The following is a 20,244-nucleotide window of genomic DNA, read 5'->3' as shown; positions in this document are numbered from 1 at the left end:
AACGATCACAGGAAGCAAAACAACACAGTAAAGCCAACAGCTTTTGTACTTTTTTGACATTATTATAGAGAGAAAACATCTCTGCTTCTCGCTGATGTCAGGGCTTGCGACGGTCAAGTTCACTCTTTTAGTCTGCTGATACTGAACACATTTGTAGGTGTTCAGGGTTCTCTAATAGCCAGTGCGTCACATGACATGCAGGTGAACAAACACATTATTGTATCTTATTTAAAGTGTTTTAATTTTGATTGTTTTATTTTATATACTTATTTACATTGCAAATTTTAATTAATTTAGTTTTTTTTAGTACATCAAGTTAAACTTAGTTTTTTTTAGTACATCAAGTTAAACTAGATTAAATATATTTTAGTTTCAGTAACAGTCAGTCAGATCCTGATGGTATAGACTCGAGAGCTGAATATGACAGCAGTGATTAGAGGAGGCGTGAAATGACTCACCGATGATGGGCAGGACTGACAGACGCAGTCATCAGCGGCGGACACAAACGGTCCATGATGTTTGCTGCTCGTCCAGGATTGGCCTGCATAGAGAGATAGCGGTCACTTGGTCACTTTGGTCACTTGGTGCTGGGAACAGAAGTTTGTGTTTGTGAGGTAGACAGGTAAAAGCATTAAAATAATTTTTTCTCCTGGCTCATATTTTTTTTTCCATCTCCATAACTTCTTGCGTTTCCCTGAGAAACTTTCAGTGCATTCTCACACAAGCGTATTTGAAGAAACGCAAATGGTTTTTGCAAATGATGTGAACACATTGGAAAAACACACCACACACAAACACACATGCACACACACACAAACACACACATGTACACACAAACACACATACACACACACACACACACACAAACACACGCACGGACGCACACACAAACACACACATGTACACACAAACACACATGCACACACACAAACACATGTACACGCAAACACACACATGCACACACACAAACACATGAACACGCACAAGCACACATACTCAAGCACACATACTCACACAAACACACATGCACACGCACAAACACATACTCACACGCATACACACATGCACACAAACATACACACATGCACACACACACAAACACATATACACACGCACAAACACACACACACACTCACACGCACACCAACACATACACACACAAACACACATGCACATGCACAAACACACATACTCACACGCACACCAACACACAAACACACATACACATGCCCATATACACACACGCAAACACACATACTCACATGCACACGCACACACCATGCAATACAAAACACGCACACATGCACACGCACAAACTACATACTCACAATGCACACGCACACACAATGGCATACAAAAACCACGCACACGCCACAAAACACACATACTCACATGCACACGCCACACACATGCATACAAACACGCACACATTGCACACACACGCAAACACACATACTCACATGCACACGCACACACATGCATACAAACACGCACACATGCACATGCACAAACACACATACACAAGCATACAAAACACGCAACACATGCACACGCACAAACAAAAACATACTCACATGCACACCCACAAACACAAGCACACACAAACACGAATACAACACATGCCCACAAACACACAAACTCACGCACACACACACATGCACTTGCACACAACCCGCACACACAGACACGCAGTGCGCGCGAATCGCATCGCACACACACCACACGCACACACACACACTGTACCTCCACCCAGTCAAAGATCCTCTGGTTGTCTGCTTTCTCCTGCAGGAGTCGCTCCAGCTCTCTAGAAATGTCTTCTGGACTCAGAGTCACTTTAATGCTCTTCCTCACACACTCCTCACCAGAGTGAACTCCCACTCCCTGCACACACACACACACACACACACACACACACACACACACACACACATTATCAATCATACAGTTTAACATCATAATGTAAGAATGCAGCCGTTGATCACTCTGCTGCTGTTACGACTGAATTCATCACAAACCTCTTCGGTGACAAACTTATTGGCGTCCTTGTCTTCGGGCAGGAAGTCTTTCCCAGCTCAGCGGCCGCGTCTCTCCACATCGCTCCCACCTTCTTATGACTCTGAGACAGTAAACAGGAAACAGTTCAGTTTCAGGACTTCTTTCAAGAACAGCAGCTGGAGTACACAGTGCACTATGTGCTGTGTGCAATCATTCTCTTATGTAGTTTTCACTCTTCTGTACCCACAGTGCACTTCATAGTGTACAACAGGTATTTAAATGTAGCACTGGAATTAGCTCCACCTCAGTGTCGATCACTTTGTTAGTGAAGGAGCAAGCAATTTGGGGACACGGAGGAGAGCAGAATTAAATTATTTGGGGGAAAAAAAGAAAAAAAAACAATCCCAATGTTTCTGATAAAGAATGTGACTGCAATTTCTAAATTACATTTAAAACAAAACTAGGCCGTTTTTTGTTATTATTTCATTTTGATATGAGATAATATTATTTTAATCAAATATAAAATTTTTGTTTTTGTAATATATGTATGTGAACAGGGTATATGTATTATGTATATATAAATACACACACATAAATTATATATTTTAGAAAATACGTTACATGTATATACAGTTATTATATATATTTATAATTCTTATATTTATATTACTTTATATATAAATATATATTTAATATATAAAACATAACATATTCTTCTTAAATATATACATGCATTGTGTGTGTATTTATATATATACATAATAAATATACACAGTATACACACATATATTATGTAAAAAACAAAACTTTTATTTTGGATGTGATTAATCGTGATTAATCATTTGACAGCCCTACACATAACACCTAATATAATATGAATAATAATATAAAAAAATAAATTATAACTATGGTTTATTATTACCAAGTAAAATTATTACACAAAATAAGAAATATTCATGTATATAAATGTATATATTAATGTAATTATATTAATTTCACTGTAAAAAAAAAATAATTGTTTGCAATTAATAAATACTATTTATTATACATTATCAAACTACCATTATTATTTGTTTTTATTGAATTATATTACCTAACACAATATTAAAACAAAATAAAAAAAATTACTAATGCAATATTTCACTGTAAAATAAAAATGTAAAAAATTATATATATATATATATATTATTTTTCATTTATTTTATTTTATTTTATTTTATTTTACCATAAAGCTGTAAAAATAAAATACTAATATTTATGTCTTTCTTAAGTTCTTCACTTTCCGTTGTTAAAGCACCGAACTTTAATTCTGGCAGGAAATCAATTTTCTTTTGTTGATAAAAACAGGTTTATAAGAGGTTTTTTAATACAAATTTGGGAAGATAATCGGTGCACGCTGCATTTCATTTAACAATATAAGTGACTCAGAGCAGACGCTTCACTCTCACAGAAGTGCATTTATTAATTTAATTAAATCACAGACGATCTAGTTTTGTGTGTTTGTGTGTATATGTTGTAAATTTGAATGCTTTGGCAATGTAAAGATTCCTAAGCTATTATAATCTAATCTTAAATTCACACAAGCGTCTTACCATTGCTTTACAGAGCAGCCTGAGGATTTCCACCAGCAGAACTCCAGCCTTCCCAAGCGGCACCAGTGGTTTAGACACCTCCCTGTGAAGAGGTCAGAGGTCAGACGCTCAAACCGAAGCTCCTTATATCTTACTGTGAGTGTCATTTACCTGACTGATTTCTGTGTGGCTTCACCTGAAGAGCGGCCCCATGGGGAATCCCTCCCTCCAGCAGCATGGGACAGATGAGCTCAGCCAGATAGAGCCAGATGTGAGGAATATCTATCTCCATGTCCTCCGCAACCTCCAGCACCTCCCGCAGCCTGCGCCCCGGCATCAGCATCACATTCATTACACTGCACTTTATATACATACATCACACATACAACTCAATAAAAAGGACCAATACAATAAAAATAACATTTCTAAAATTAAAAAAAATATATATATAAAAAAATATCCATAAAAAATATTTTTATTAAAATAAATGTGAATAAATGTGACAAATAAAACAAAATAAAAAGGACAAATAAAATAAAAATATTTCTACAGCTTCTAAAATAAAAAAAATACATGACCAAAAATATTTTTTCTTTAAATAAATGTGAAATGAAATTAAAAAGCGTGGAAAAAAGGGCAAATAAAATATATTTCTAAAACTTCTCAAATTAAAAATAAATAAATAAAAATATATAACCATAAAAAATATATTTTTTAAATAAATGTGAAATTAAAAACGTGACAAATAAAACAAAATAAAAATTTCTAAAATAAAACATATATATATATATATATAAAACTATAAAAACATTTTTCTTAAAACATTTTTCAAATAAAACTAAAAGGACAAATAAAATAGAAATACATTAAAAAGTAAAAGTAAAATTGAAATAGATTTATATTATTAATATGATTATAATAAAAAAAAATATATTTATAATAAAAATAAATGTTATTTTAAAAATAATAAAATATAAAAATTTTACTAAAATAAAAATAGGAAAAAAATGAAATAAATAAAATATAATTTCTAATTTTTATAAATTTTAAATTAAATTAATTTTAAAATGTAATAAAATAAAACGATTAACAGTATGTTAGTAATACTAAATATCTATCGACAGAAAAATCAAAAGCCTGTCACCTCTCCCTATACAATATGAAACTTAACATATTAAACCATTAAAAAAAATTTTCATTACTTGAAATAAAAATATATTTTAGCCTATTTTACAAGGCAACACATTTTTGTTTTTTGAAGTACTAAAATATCTAAAACTAAAATAAAGTCACTCACTCACTCACCACACACACACCCACACACACACACACACACACACCCCCACAAACACTCATCCACTCACCACCCTCACCACCACTTCACTCACCTCACACCACACACACAACACATCACTCCACTCACTCACCACCACACCAACCACACACACACTCACACTCACTCACCCTCACACACTCACACACTCACACACACCACTCCCACACAGAAACACCCCACACAACTCACTCACCCACTCACACACACTCACTCACCCCCACTCACCGCCACCACTCCTATCCCTCACACTCACGCCATTCCCCACGCACGCACGCACGCACCCACCCACTCACTCACCCACTCACTCTCTCCCACACAACTCATCACACACACTCACTCAGCTCCACTACACTCACTCAACTCACATCACTCACTCCACACCTCACTCACACTCACCCACCCACTCACTCACTCACCCACTCACAAACTCACACACGCCCCCGCACCGCACGCACGCAACTCAACTCACTCACTCCCTCACTCCTCTCCACCCCCCCCACACACACACACACACACACATACACCACTCACTCACTCACTCACTCACTCACTCCCACACCACACACACAACAACACACACACCCAACACACTCACTCACTCACACTCACTACACCCAGCTCACTGTGACACTCACTCACACACACACTCAAACTCACTCACTCACATCACTCCACTCACACGCACGCACTCACGCAACACGCACGCACGCACGCACGCACGCACTCACATCACACTCACACTCTCTCACACAAACACACCAACACACACTCACCGAGCACTCACTTCACTCAATCCTCACACAATATGAACAGACGTAGGTCTCACACCCTTTGTAGTAGTCTGTGTTGTGTGGACGTGTTGGTGTGTCGGTGTTTCGAGGAGCTGGGTGAAACAGTAAAACCCATGTTTTCTCTAGCGATGGTTGCTCGCTCCCAGCGTCGACGCCTCGATTACCCGTCCTAGCACGGGTGCAGACAGGGTAAGAAAGGTATCTCAGGAACACCTCCGAACGCAGTGCCACTGCAGAGACGATGCCAGAGTCAGCAACAACGCACACGCACCGCACTCCGTGATGAGGGTGAAGGGGGAGCGGGTATTCCTGTGGAAGTGGGTTTCACACGTTACATAAGTGTGTGTGGGGGTGTGTGTGTGTGTGTGTGTGTGGGTGAGGAGTGTGTGTTTGGGTTGTGTGTGTGTGTGATTGTGTGAGTGTGGGTAGTGGGTGAGTGTATGTTGTGTGTGGCTGCTTGTGTGGTGTGTGTGTGTGAGTGAGTGGGTGAGTTGTGTGTTATTGTGTGAGGATGGAGTGAGTTGTATGGTGTGTTTCTCTGTGGTGTGAGTGTGTGTCTGTGTGTGTGTGTGTGTGTGTGTGTTGCTCAGTGTGGTGTCGTGTGTGGTTTGGTGTGTGAGTTCTGTGATTGAGTGTATGTGGGTGTGTGTGTCTGTTGTGTGAGTGTGTGTTGTTGTGTGTGTGTGTGTGTGTGTGTTGTGTGTGAGGGTGTGTCTGCCGTGTGGTGTGGTGTTGTGGAGTGAGTGAGTGAGTGTAGTGTTGGGTGTTTGTGTCGGTGTTCGTTTTTGTTGGGTGCCGGTGTTGTGGTGTGGTGTGGTTGTGGGTTTGTTGTGTGGTGGGTGTGTGGTGTGTTTGTGTATGGTGAGTGCTTTGAGAGTGAGTGGGTGTGTTTGTGTGGGGTGTGTGTGTGGTGTGTGAGAGAGTTGTGTTGGGTGTGTGTGGGGTGTGTGTTGTGTGTGGTGAGTGGTGGGTTGTGAGTGTGTGAGTGGGTGAGTGAGTGGTGTCGGAGGTGGTGGGTGGTGTGTGAGGTGTGTGAGTGAGTGCTGTGAGTGCACGTGCGTGACGGTGTGGGGTTGTTTTTGTTGGTCGCGTTTGGTTTTCGCGTAGTCTTGTGTAAACGTGGGGGTTGGGGAAGACATAACAGATTGGTGCGCGGGTGGAGCACCTCTGGTTGGGGGGTTCGGTGGTGGTTTGGTTGGGGTGTGGGGTTTGGTTTGGGGGAGGGGGTGTGGGCGGGGTGGGGGCGGGGGGGGGGATGGTCAGGTGAATCATTTTCATGGGGTGGTTGTACCTATTTTGGTTTAGATATTTAATACAGTAAGAAAGACCTGAAGTGTACCACTCTTTCTTTCACATCATAACAACAACATCACTACGAAAGTCATGAATAGGACAAGTTGAGGACCAGCGGTGTGGTTTTTATTTTTTGTCTCAAATCGTAGGCCTCTGCATCCTTGATTCTTTGCGTAGCCTTCCACCTGGTCCCCTGAATACTCTGTGAAAAAAGGCCGGTTTTGGGAGACAACACAGGATGGTAATGTCAAAAAACACTTAGGTGCACGGTGTTGCACCAAATGCAACAAACCACATTCCAGGTGGGTGTGGGTCACCGCGACAAGAGGCTGGGTGTTTTCTCATCGCAGGAAGGACGGATTCTACAAGAAGTGTTTCTTTTGCATAAGCTCATAAGAATTTTCAATATATCAGCTGTAACTAATAACCTAATATCGTAAAAATATTGTAAAAACATGCTCTGTTTTGTTTGGTATTTACTTAGAATTTCAACATAAGTGTCACCATGCAGGAACATATACTGCACCCCTTGTGGTTTTTCATGAGGCTACGACCCCCTTTGAGTTAGCTTTTATATATCGATCTCAGCGTACTCAGTTTTGTACTAGATTTTATCAACCTGTAAAAGTTGAAAAAGGTTTACTGAACATTGCGCCATGACTATATTGTACACACGCTGCTTTTAATGTGTAGAAAGAAATTTCAAACATTTAACAGCAGGTGTTGCAAATATGCAATCCCTATTTTATTTGTTACGGAGAGTCTGATAAGTGGATTTAAACCTGAAAATTGAGTGTGTATCTATGGGCTTCACAAATCACTTAAACATGAAATGACAGTGTTTGTTGTCATGACCTCATAAGTCACAAAAACCCAAACATGTCCTCACAAGTAGCATAAGAAATCAAGTCTGCCCAAAATATAGCCCTTAGACAAAATCTCAACAGATGGATCTCATTCATTGAAAGCATTGGTAGGAGTTGATTGATAAACAGGTCTGTTGGACCTTGGGAAGGCATGTCCTAATATTTCACGTTTTTTTCACAAGTCTCCCGATATATCATGGAAAACAAGTATGTGTGAGTGTGTGTGTGTGTGGTGTGGAGTGAGTGAGGTGAGTGTGTGTGTGTGTGTGTGGCGGGGTGGAGTGTGTGTGTGTGTGTGTGTGTGGGTGTGTGTGTGAGTGAGTGAGTGGGTGTGTGTGAGGTCTGGTGAGTGTGTGTGTGTGTGTGTGTGTGAGTGTGTGTGTGTGAGTGAGTGATGTGAGTGAGTGGTGTGTGTGTGTGTGGGTGATGTGTGTGTGTGTGAGTGTCTGTGTGAGTGTGTGTGTGTGTGTGTGTGTGTGTGGTGGACGTGGTGTGAGAGTGAGTGTGGTGTGGTGTGTGTGTGAGGGTGTAATGTGTGTGTGTGTGTGTGGGTTGTGTGTGTGTGGGTGTGTGTGTGAGTGGCTGTGTGAAGTCTGTGCTGTGTGTGGGTGTGGTGTGTGTGTGAGAGTGAGGTGTGTGTTGTGTGTGTGTGAGAGAGTGAGTGTGTGTGTGTGTGTGTGTGGTGTGTGTGAGTGTGTGTGTGTGTGTGTGGACTGTGTGTGTGAGTGAGTGAATGTGCAATTGTAGGTGTGTGTGTGTGTGAGTGTGTGGGTGTGTTGTGTTGTGTGTTGGTTTGTGTGTGTGTGGGTGTGTGTGTGTGTGTGTGTTGTGTGTGTTTGTTGTGTGTAGTGGGTGGTGTGTGTGTGTGTGTGTGAGTGAGGTGAGTGAGTGAGTGTGGTGTTGTGTGTGTGTGTATGTGTGTGTGAGTGTGGGTGTGTGTGTGTGTGTGTGTGAGTCATTTGGTGAGACGTGCTCTAATTGTGTGTGTGAGTGTGTGTGTGAGAGTGTGTTGTGGGAGTGTGTGTGTGAGAAGTGAGTGTGGTGTGGTGTGGTGAGAGTTTGTGTCGGGTGTGTGTGTGTGATGAGTGTGGTGTGTGTGTGTGTGTGTGTGTGAGTGAGGTGTTGTGTTGTGGGTGTGGTGTGTGTGTGTGTGTGAGTGAGTGAGTGAGTGAGTGTGTGTGATGTGTGTTTGTCTGTTGTGGTGAGTGTGAGTGTGTGTGTGTGTGTTGTGTGTGAGTGAGCAGGGTGTTGTGTGTTTGTGTGAGTGTGTGTGTGAGAGTGTGTGTGTGAGTGTGTGTGTGAGAAGTGAGTGTGTGTGTGTGAGAGTGTTTTGTGTGTGAGTGTGTGTGTGAGGGATTGTGTGTGTGAGTGCGTGAGTGAGGTGAGTGAGTGAGTGTCGGTGGGTGTGTGTGTGTGTGTGTGAGTGAGTGAGTGAGTGTGTGTGGTGTGTGTGTGTGAGTGTGTGGTAATGAGTGTGTGTGTGGTGTGTGTGTGAGTGTGTGTGTGTGTGTGTGTGTGTGTGAGTGTGTTGTGTGTGTGTGTGTGAGTGACTGGTGAGTGAGGTCACTGTGTGTGTTGTGTGTATGTGGGTGTGTGTGGTGTGTGTGTGTGTGTCTGTGTCTGTGAGTACTGTGTTGGTGTGGTGTGAGTGTAACTGTGTGAGTCTGTAGTGTGTTAGGTGTGATGTGTGTGTGTGTGTGTGAGTGGTGTGTGTGTGTGTGTGTGTGTGAGAGTTGTGGTGAAGTGAGTTTCAGTTGGTGTTTGTAGTGTGTGTGTGAGGTGTCTGTGTGAGTCTGTGTGTGTGTGTGGTGTGTGTGTTGTGTGTGAGTGTGTGTGTGTGTGTGTGTGTGTGTTTGTGGTGTGAGTGTTTGTGTTTGTTTGTTTTTTTTGTGTTGTTTTTGTTGTTTTTTTTTTTTGTAGTGGTGGGGGGGGTGTTAAAAGACTAGTGGGGAGTGAGTGAGTGTGTGTGTGTGTGAGAGTGACGTGGTGTGTGTGTGTGAGAGAGAGAGAGAGTAAGTGTGTGTGTGTGTGTTGTGAGTGAGTGTGTGTGTGTGTGTGGTGTGTGAGAGTGTGTGAGAGTGTGGTGTGTGAGTGTGTGTGAGTGAGTTGAGTGGGTGGTGTGTGTGTGTGTGTGTGTGGGAGAGTGTGTGTGTGAGAGTGAGTTATGTGTGAGTGAGGTGAGTGTGTGTGTGTGTGTGTGTGGTGTTGTGTGTGTGTGTGAGAGTGAGTGTGGTGTGTGTGTGTGTGAGAGAGAGTGAGTGTGTGTGTGTGTGTGTGTGTGTGTGTGTGTGTCGGTGTGGAGTGTGTGTGAGAGTGTGTGTGTGTGTGAGTGTGGTGGAGAGTGAGTCGTGTTGTGTGTGTGTGTGTGTGTGTGTGTGTGTGTGTGTGTGTGTGTGTGTGTGTGTGTGTGAGTACCTTCATGTCATTGATGTGCAGATACTCCTCGATGATGGCAGTGGATTTCTTCTCCAGCTCCTCCTCCGTCAGCGGCAGGTTTAGAGGAAGCAGGTGGAGGAGTGGGAACAGTTTCTCTCTTCGCTGCTTAAACACAAATACAACAAAACCTGTCAAAGATCTCATCAGTGTGTGTTTTTTCCACCTGCGTGACGTAAAAACAGGGATAAGTAATGCTGAAGTCAATTATACTGCAATGACAGAAACTTGTAATACTAATACTGTAATAATAATAATAACTAATGTTGCAATTTTAATGGTAATATTAATAAATAATCATTAATATTGCAATAAAATAAAACGAATGGCTTAAATTTTGTAGAGTTTCCCAAACTTGGATTTGTGAGGGAAATGCAGTAGTTGATAAAAAGTGAATAATTAATTATATAATAAAAACAAAAAATGCAAATAATATTTAAAATAATAATAATTAAAAAAAAAAAAATTATAATTTAAATAATAAGTAATAAAAACTAATGGAATATTAACATTAATAAATTAATAATAATAATATTGAAATAATAACACAAGTTTAGGACTTTTTTTTGGCAAAACTGGGATTCGTGAGGGAAATGCAGTAGTTGATAAAAAGTTAATAATTAATTGTTTAATAAAATCAAAAAAATGTGAATATTATTTAAAATAATTAAAAATTTGATTTAAAATAATAATTAAAAATTATAATAATTAAAAAAATTAAAATAAGTAATAAAAACTAATGCCATATTGATATTAATTAATAATATTAATAATATTGCAATAATAATAATAACACAATCTTAGGAGTTGATTAAAAGCTAAAAATTAATATTTTAAATATTTTTTTAATATATTTTTTAATAATAATGAAAATATTATAACACAAACTTAGGAGTTGATTAAAAGCTAAAAATTAAATATGTATATATATAACTATATTATACTATATCAATATTAATATTAATAAATAATATTATAATAACAAAAGCTTTGGTCTGGGTATTGGCACTGATGTCCTGATTTTCTGAAATCTATTTAGATTTTGATTTGATTTAATAGATATCTGACAAAAGGACTGATATCAAGAACTGATATTAGATTGTTCAAATAAAAATCATGATTACTTAGAAAAATAAATCCTTGACTGTTAAATAAATACTGCATAAAATGACCTCAATCTAATCTAAACTACAAACCAAAACTAACCCTGATGACCCTGCACTGCACAACGCTTTGGGTCACTAAACCCGTGACCTCTGACCCCGGTTCACTGTACCACGTTCTCGCTCGTCTGTGACGCTGGAGACACGCCGCAGCATCTCAGCGGGACGCTGCTCTCGCTCCCGACTCCTCTCCTCCTTTTCACGGCTGAAGCTGCGCTTGCCGACCGCCGGACGGTTGCGGTCCATCCGGTCAGATCCGCGGTCGTCACGGCGATCGTAGCGGTCACCGACCCGGTCGAAGCGATCGCTGCGCTCCCGACTGGAACTGCTCCTGAGAAGCACACACAGGGACACACCATCAGCAGAAGCACAGAAACAAAACACTAGGACGCTGTCATTTTATCAATATTACAGTTTTTGTTCAAATGTCAATTTTTTGAAATTGAGATTAATGCATCATCTGAAAGCTGAATAAATAATCTTTCCATTGATGTATGGTTTGTTAGGAGGACAATATTTTTCTGAGATACAACTATTTGAAAATCTGGAATCTGAGGATGTAAAAAAAAAATTGAAATATTGAAAAAATCATCTTTAAAGGTGTTCAAATGAAGTTCTTAGCAATGCATATTTACTAATCAAAAAAATTACTATTTTGATATATTTACAGTAGGAAATTTACAAAAATATCTTCATGGAACATGATCTTTACTTAATATCCTCATGATTTTTGGCATAAAAGAAAAATCAATAATTTTGACCCATACAATGTATTTTTGGCTAATGATACAAATATACCCCAGCGACTTAAGACATTAATAAATGTATATTTTTTATATTTACATTTTTATATATTTTGATTTTAATTTCAGCATCAAAGGCTATATTCGTGGCAAACTCAAGAATAATAACATTTATAATAGTCTTAATAACAAGTAATGATGTAAATATTATATATTTAAAATCTAAAATTAAAAATTAAAAATATATCTGTTTAGCTGCACATCATGTGATATAGATTTTATAAATATTTTGAATTTGTTTTTATATATACTGACTTCAGCTTGAAAGTTTTAATAATTTGATGTATTTGTGTATTTATTTATCCTTTTATGCCACATCTACATCACACGTAAAAAATATATATATATTTTTTAATATTTATTTAAAAAATTTTTTACAAACAAACATGATAAATCAAGAAATATAAAGTTAGAATTATATACAATCTTAAAATTTAAAAAAAAAAAATGTTTTTGGAGTAAAAATGTTTCCTGAGTATCATTTACAGCAAGATATTCTAATAACATATTTAAATGTTTTGTTACTTTTCCTTACTTTTCTCTGTCCATATTAAACTGAGAGTGACCTCTGACCTGTGAGGAAGCCTCCGGTCAGAGTCGATGTTGGATGATGATGATGAAGAGGAGGAAGGCTGCTGAAGTGCTGAAAAGCGGTTTAAAGTGCTGGTACGACCAGAGTCCTGGGCTGGAAAACACACGTGAACAAAGCTGAGCGTCTCATGCTGTGCACAACACACACACACGCGTCACACACACACACACACACACACACACACACAAACACACGCGTCACACACTCACTGCTGTCACTGGGTTTGGCTCCGGAGCCCCCGCTGCTGCCTTTGCCCCAACTGCCCCACGAGCCTTTACCTCCAGGGGCAAGAAGCTGGTTACTGAAGTCCAGAGCGCCCGGCTGCAGACACACACACAGCATCAACAAGACAGAGTTTATTAAACAGATACAATTCTAACATTAAAAAAAAAAAAAAATTAATTAAATGTTTAGTAAAATAAAAAAAAAAAGATATCTATATGAAAACTATCTAATAAATTTATATATAAAAATAATATAATTATATCATCTATATATTATATATATATATATATATATAATATATATATATATATATATATATATATTATATATATATATATATAGATAAAAAAACTAAAAAAAAAAAAAAAAAAAAAAAAACAACCTGCATAAAAAAAAAAATGCGCTATATAGAGCATGTATAAAAAAAAAAAAAACAAAAAAAAAAAAAAAAAAAAAAAAAAACAACAATTGAGGAAAAAATGACAAAACCCCACAAATGACTAATACTTTAAAATGAAAATAAAAACAAGAAAAAATAAAAACCAATTCAAATTCAGGGGATTTTGAGAGTCGATTGAAAAGCAAAAAACCAAAAAAAAAAAATTAATTTTAAATCATCATAAAAATGTAGATTTAAAATTTTTAATCATTTAAGAATAATGTAAATATATAAAAAAAATAATAATAATTGACAGAACTGTGAACGTGCGAGTGTTATTAAATCAATGAAATAAATAATAAATTAAAATAATATTCATAATCTTAAAAAACTGCAACCTGAAGAAGTAATTTTAAAAACATTTACAAAAAAAATTTATAAAAAAGAAATACACCACTCAATTATATTTTTGCATAATATATAATTTAAATAATTTAAATATATTAACAATATAACACTTTCATCAATTATTGTTACCTAAATCTAAAACCATTCATTTATTTTTCTTTAAAAATGATGAAAACCAGCAGCAGAAATGTTTCTTTGGCAACTAACCAAAACAAGAAACCTAAATAATATTTTTAAAAAAAAAAAAAAAACTTAGTATTACAAAGCACACAAAGATTTCAAAAAAAAGAAATTAAACAAAAGTTCACATAAAAACACAGAAAAGAATAAAATTGAAGTAAGATTAAATAAGTGTTAATTAATAAATATAAATAATAAAAGACAGAAAGAATAAAAATAAATGTTAATTAAAATATAATAAATGTTTTGCCAGGAATATAATTTGAAGTTGAAAACCCTTCTTATTGATTATTTATAGATCAGACCTTAATAATAATAATAATCAATAATATGTATCAGACCTTGGTGATCTTGCTGAGGCGCGTCGGGTCGATGGGTCTGTTCTTGGTGGAAATAGGCACCGTGTTCCAGCCGTCGTCAGGGGCCTGGTTGCCACGGGAACTGGGTGTGTGGGGGCCTCCACGGGGCCCCCCTCCCCCTCCTCCTCCTGCACTGCGGCTGTCCTTCTTCAGGAGCTGCTGCTGAACTTTGACCTGCTCTCGGTGCTCCTCCAGCTCCGCCTCTTTGTGGATCTGCTCGATGGTCTTCGGCCCCTGATCTCCTCGCCGCGGGACCCAGTTACTCTGAGGGACGCAGAGAACGAGCAAAGAAAGAAACATTACACTCAATACTGTATTTCTGATCAAATAAATGCAAACCCTTGATGAGCAGAAGAGACTTCATTTTACTTAAAAGATCAAGGCGCCAAACATTTAATTTAGAATATAGTGGACTGTACTGTGGGAGAGTTCACAATAATGGCAGGAATAAGAATAATCCCACACTCAGAGTCTATTTCGACTGGTTACCCGTCGTAGATTCAATTAAAGTCCTGCAGCATGAAGCGAATTCTGGAAGAGGTTTTTTTTTTCTCGCTCCTTAATAATTTTCATCCTTTGATCTGTTTATTTGTTTTTTTGTTTATTTGTTTGTTTCGGTTGAAATATTGATCCATTCGGGGCTGAAAAGACAAAAAAATACAGCAGAACATAAGCACGAGTCTGAAATGATATATTATTGAAATAACTATTTTAAAAATCTTTAGAGTATCTTATTATATAAATAATGACTTAGTCTAGATTATATATAGATAGATATATAATCTATTTAATATACATATATATATTATATATCTATAAATATAATATATATATTACTTATAGTAAAAATTATAAGCTACAACTTTAAAAAAAAACATATATATAGTAAAATTATAAATACAACTTCCAAAGATGGAATCAAATTAAAAAAAAACATATATATTTTTTTTTTTTTAAATATTTCATAATTTAAATTTTTTACTTATGTGTTTTTTTTATTACTTTTTTATTTTTAATAATTTCTAAATGTATTCTATACATAATTTTACATTTTATATATTTATATACATGTATATTATTTAATTCTTATTTTATTTAAAGCAACACAAATGCTTTTAGCTTTAGTTAACTACAACTATATTTTTTAAATATATGCTAATTATATATATATATTCAATAATTGACAATTTAAGTAATTTTTTTAGTAATTTTTATTTTTAATAATGTTTACATTTATACTATACATAATTTAAAATTACATATATATATATATATTTAATATAATATATATTATATCATATAGCAACGCAAATATATATATATTATATATATATATATTTAATATATGCTTAATTATATATAGATATATATTTAATAATTTACGCAATTGATTTAATTACGTTTTATTTTTAATAATTTTTTATTTGATTCTATATCATTTTTTAAATTATATATAATATATATATATATATATGTTAATAATACATAATTTAAAGCCACGCAAACCACAATTATATATTTTTGAATATATGCCTAATTATATATAGATATATATTCAATAATTTACATAATTTAAGTAATTGTTTTTTAATTTATGACTAAATTTATATATTTTTGTATTTATTAATTTATATATTTTGATTTATTGTTTTTTATTATATATTTTATATTATTATATATATATATATATATATAGTATAAAGCAATGCAAAAACTACACTATATTGCTATAAATTATATATTTAAATAAAACTATTGGTAATTTATGTACATTTTACATATAAAACTAATACACACACACACACAACCAACACACACACACACACACACACACACATATTATACAACTAATATTGCACCCCAGGATTGTGATGTGTTTGATTTGTGATGTGTAATGTAATGAGCGACATGTGTTGTGTTGTGGTTGTCGAAGTCCAGGTCTTTCCCGATGGTGGACAGCAGGCGGCAGAGACACTCCAGACTCTCCTCGTCGTGGTTCTTCAGCAGCTTGACGATGCAGTCGTGCATGATGGTCTCCGTCAGCATCTTCAGCTTGAACAGCTCCCCGATGAACTTGATGTTGCCTAGCGACCGTCGCCGGGCTTTGTCTTTGGCATCCTCGAGGTCCTCCTTCAGCCTCTGCTTCTCCTCTTCCTGAAGGACACAGTGTGTGTGTTATTTATAAACAAGCACTGCGTGTGTTTGAATGAAGGGTGCTTTCCCCCACGATCTAACGTTTGAAAAGATGAAGACATTAAGCCAGCCATAAATATTAGTATTGTAATTTTACAGTTTACTGTATAAAAAAAAAATATATATATATATTCTTGATTTTTTTTATTTTTACAATGAAATATTATAATATTATTTTTTTTATACTTTTATTAGTAATAATAACAACAGTTAAAATACAAAAAATAAAAAAGACACTAAAAACAAAATCAATACTAATACAGTAAAAATGTAAAATAAAAATATTTTTCTCAAACTTTAATTTTTTATTATTACAGTGTAATATTACAACATTAGTATTTTTAAAAAAAAAATAATAACAATAATAATAGTTATATTTTATGAAATAATAACAACAATAATAATTGTATTTTTTTAACAATCAAAAATTTACAATCTTAGTCTTTTATTTTACAGGGAAATTTTACAAAAGTAAATTTCTTTCTTTTTTTTTTAGTTTTGTTTAACATTTAATATATATAATAAGATTATATATAATAATAGTGATATATATAATATCTAAATATATATATACTTATAATATCTGTTACTGCATATAAACTGTTATTATAAAATAACTTTTGATAAAAGTGTCTGCTAAATGATTAAATATAATGTATATATTTAAAAACAGAAAAAAATGGCTAAACAAGCACAGAAAACCTGGACCTTTAAAGAAATATATGAATAATATAAAAATGTAAAATGAAATAATAAAAAATACTTATTAATATTACATTTTTCTTAAATTCTTATATTTTTCTTTTTTATGAAATAATAAAAAATACTTATTAATATTACATTTTTCTTAAATTCTTATATTTATCTTTTTTTTATATTATAGTGAAATATATGTATGTGTGTGTGTGGTGTGTGTGTGTGGGTGTGTGGGTGTGTGTCGTGTGTGTGTGTGTGGTGTGTGTGTGTGGTTCTGTGTGCGAGTGTGTGTGTGTGGTGTCGTGTGGTGTGAGTGTGTGTGTGGTGTGCGGTGTGCGCGTGCGTGTGTGCGTGTGTGTGTGTGTGTGTCTGTGTGTGTGTGTGTGTGTGTGTGTGTCTGTGAGTGTGTGTCCTGTGTGTGTGTGTCCCTGTGTGTGTGTGTGTCTGTGAGTGTGTGTGTGTTGTATATATTTAGGCACATGTGGTGTCGCCAGTGCACACAGTGTGTCTGTGGCTTGCGGGTGCGTGATAAGGATGTGGAGCTTTAAAGAAGTGATATGCAATGAGTGTATGTGCGTGTGGTGAAATGTGTGTGTGTGTGGTTGTTAATAGTTGCATGTTAATATTAGTGAAAAAATTGTGTGCGTGTGTATATTGTTGTGTGTGTGTGTGTGTGTGCTGTGCGTGTGGTGTGCGTGTGTGATGTATGTGTGTGTGTGTTGTGTGTGTGTTGGTGTGTGTGTTGTGTCTGTGAGTTGTTGTGTGTGTCTGTGTGTGTGTGTGGTTTGTGTGTGTGTGTGGTGTGTGGGTGGTGTGTCGTGTGTGTGGGTGTGTGGTGAGTGTGTGGTGTGTGTGGGTGTTGTGTTTGTGAGTGTGTGTGTGTGGGTTTGTGTGTGTATGTGTGTTGTTGGGTGTATGTGTGTGTGTGTGTTGTGTGTGTGGGTGTGTGTGTGTGTGGGTGTGTGTGTGTGTGTGTGTGTGTGTTTGTGAGTGTTTGTGTGGTGTGTGTGTGTGTGTGTGAGTGCATGTGTTTATGTGTGTGTGTTTGTGTGTGAGTGTGTGTCTGTGGTGGTGTGTCTGTGTTGAGTGTGTATGTGGGTGTGTGTGTGTGTGTGTGTGTGTGTATGTGGTGTGTGTGTGCGTGTTGTGGGTGAGTGGTGTTTGTGTGGGTGTTGTGGAGAGTGTGCAGTGTGTCTGTGAGTGTGTGGCTGGTGTGTGTGTGTCTGTGAGTGTGAGAGTGTGCCTGTGAGTGGTGTGTGTGTGTGTGTGTGTGTGTGGTGTCTGTGAGTGTGTGTGTTGTGTGTGCGTGTGTGTGTCTGTGCGTGTGTGTGTGTGAGGTGTGTGTGTGTGTGTGTGTCTGTGCGTGTGTGTTGTGTGCTTGGGTATGTGAGTTGTTGTGTTGGGGTGTGGTTGGGTATTGTGAGTGTGTGTAGGTGTGTGAGTTGTGTCTGCTGAGTTGCGTGTGTTGTCTGTGTTGTGTAGTGAGTTGCGCGAGTGCGCGTCTGTGTGAAGTGTGTGTGCTTGTTTGTGTGTGTATGTGATGTGTAATATGTGCTGCTCGTATGCACGGAGTCTTGTAGTTTCGCCCATATGTGGACGGGCATTCTAGTTAACTTGCTGAATGACCACCAGTCCTCGTTATGGTGTCATGGTCAAGGGTATCCCTTTGCAGTGCTTCAACCTAGTTGCATAAATTAAGATGGAGGAGTTTGCCGGTGCGTGTATGGTCCATGTGTCTTAGGTCTATGATCAAGAACCATTTCTACGACTTATGACACGCGCAGCGTGTGTATTGATCGGTGTGGTGAAATGGTTGAGGTCGGTGTGTTAGTTTGTTTGTGTTCGTCGTTATGTACAAATGTCTTGTAGTGTCTTGAGTGTTGTGTGAGGGTGAAATTAATAAAGATGAGTCGTCGCCATGTGCTGCTATCTGTGCGTATGGCCATGTGTGTGGTGTGTCCTGTGAGGTGTGTCTGTTCCTTCGTCGGAGAGTGTTGGAGTGTGATGTTTCGTGTTGATTTGGGGTTGGAGGTGTATGTGAGCTTGTCACTGTGGGGATAGTGTGGTGTCGGTCGGTGCGTGGTGTGTGTGGTGTGTGGCGGTGAGTGGTCGTGGTAGATTTCGCCCCGGCGTGTTGGCTAGGTTTCTCCCTGTGTCGCGGTTCTGTGCACGCTGTGACCGGTGGGCTCTTCACTGTGTGTGTGGTTCTCCTCGTGGATCTGCTCGAAAATGTTGGGTCAGTGTCGCACCATCGTATGTGGAGTCCTTGTTGACAGTGTTGCTGTCTGCTTCGTGTGGTTGTGCCGGTCGTATGCCTTTCTTCGAAAGGCACCGTTACGATTGTTTAGCCCTCTGTCGTCTTTGCTGTTCTGTGCCGTATAATCCGTCTTGGTGTCTAGAAGTCTGCGGCATGGAGCTGCGTGATAGACCTAGCTATCCTACTGGGTCTGTTTGCTGAATTGGTGCTGGTGTGTTGGTTGCGTCTGGGTCTCAGTGTGTGTGTGTGTCATCTCAGCAACCGTGATCGCGGTACGCTTTATGCCATCCGTTCTCCAGGGTGCTCTTGGAGCTGGTTCGACCAGATCATCATGTATGCATCGATGTAAACTTAATGCTGTTGCCGCTATAATAATTTGCGACACTGTCGCCAGCTTGTCATCTGTGCGGTTCATATGCCTGAGTGATCGAAAGTAAAGCTTTCGGTTCGTCACGTGGACTGTTAAGTTTTTCGTTAAAAACATCTCAATTTGGTGAGTCGGTAGCGAATTGTCTCGGCGCTTGTGTGTCTTGAATGTCGAGTCTGGGTGCGGTCGTGTGTGGTGTTGACGGTTCACGTTGGTCCTGCGTCAATGTGCTGAAAGCATGTACAAAGCTGGGTATTTGTCTTGTGATGTGCTCATGTGTGTGTTGAGGTGATGGTGGGCATGTGTCGTGGGAGATACTTTGTGTTCTTGTGTGTCG

The 20,244-nt window shown here is 37.5% G+C and overlaps 2 pseudogenes; both read right to left on the bottom strand.

Annotated features, from left to right (window-relative positions):
• Window positions 1-1,854: 1,854 nt before the first annotated feature.
• Window positions 1,855-3,903, bottom strand: LOC122147810 (annotated as a pseudogene).
• Window positions 3,904-5,687: 1,784 nt separating this feature from the next.
• The window catches only part of LOC109111935, a 44,031-nt pseudogene continuing 29,474 nt past the window's right edge, over window positions 5,688-20,244 (bottom strand).

The sequence above is a fragment of the Cyprinus carpio genome, chromosome A15, assembly GCF_018340385.1.
Source record: "Cyprinus carpio isolate SPL01 chromosome A15, ASM1834038v1, whole genome shotgun sequence".
In the NCBI taxonomy this organism is placed as follows: Eukaryota; Metazoa; Chordata; class Actinopteri; order Cypriniformes; family Cyprinidae; genus Cyprinus; species Cyprinus carpio.
The sequence above is the reverse complement of the archived record's forward strand: the minus strand, read 5'-3'. Positions and strand labels throughout refer to the sequence as shown.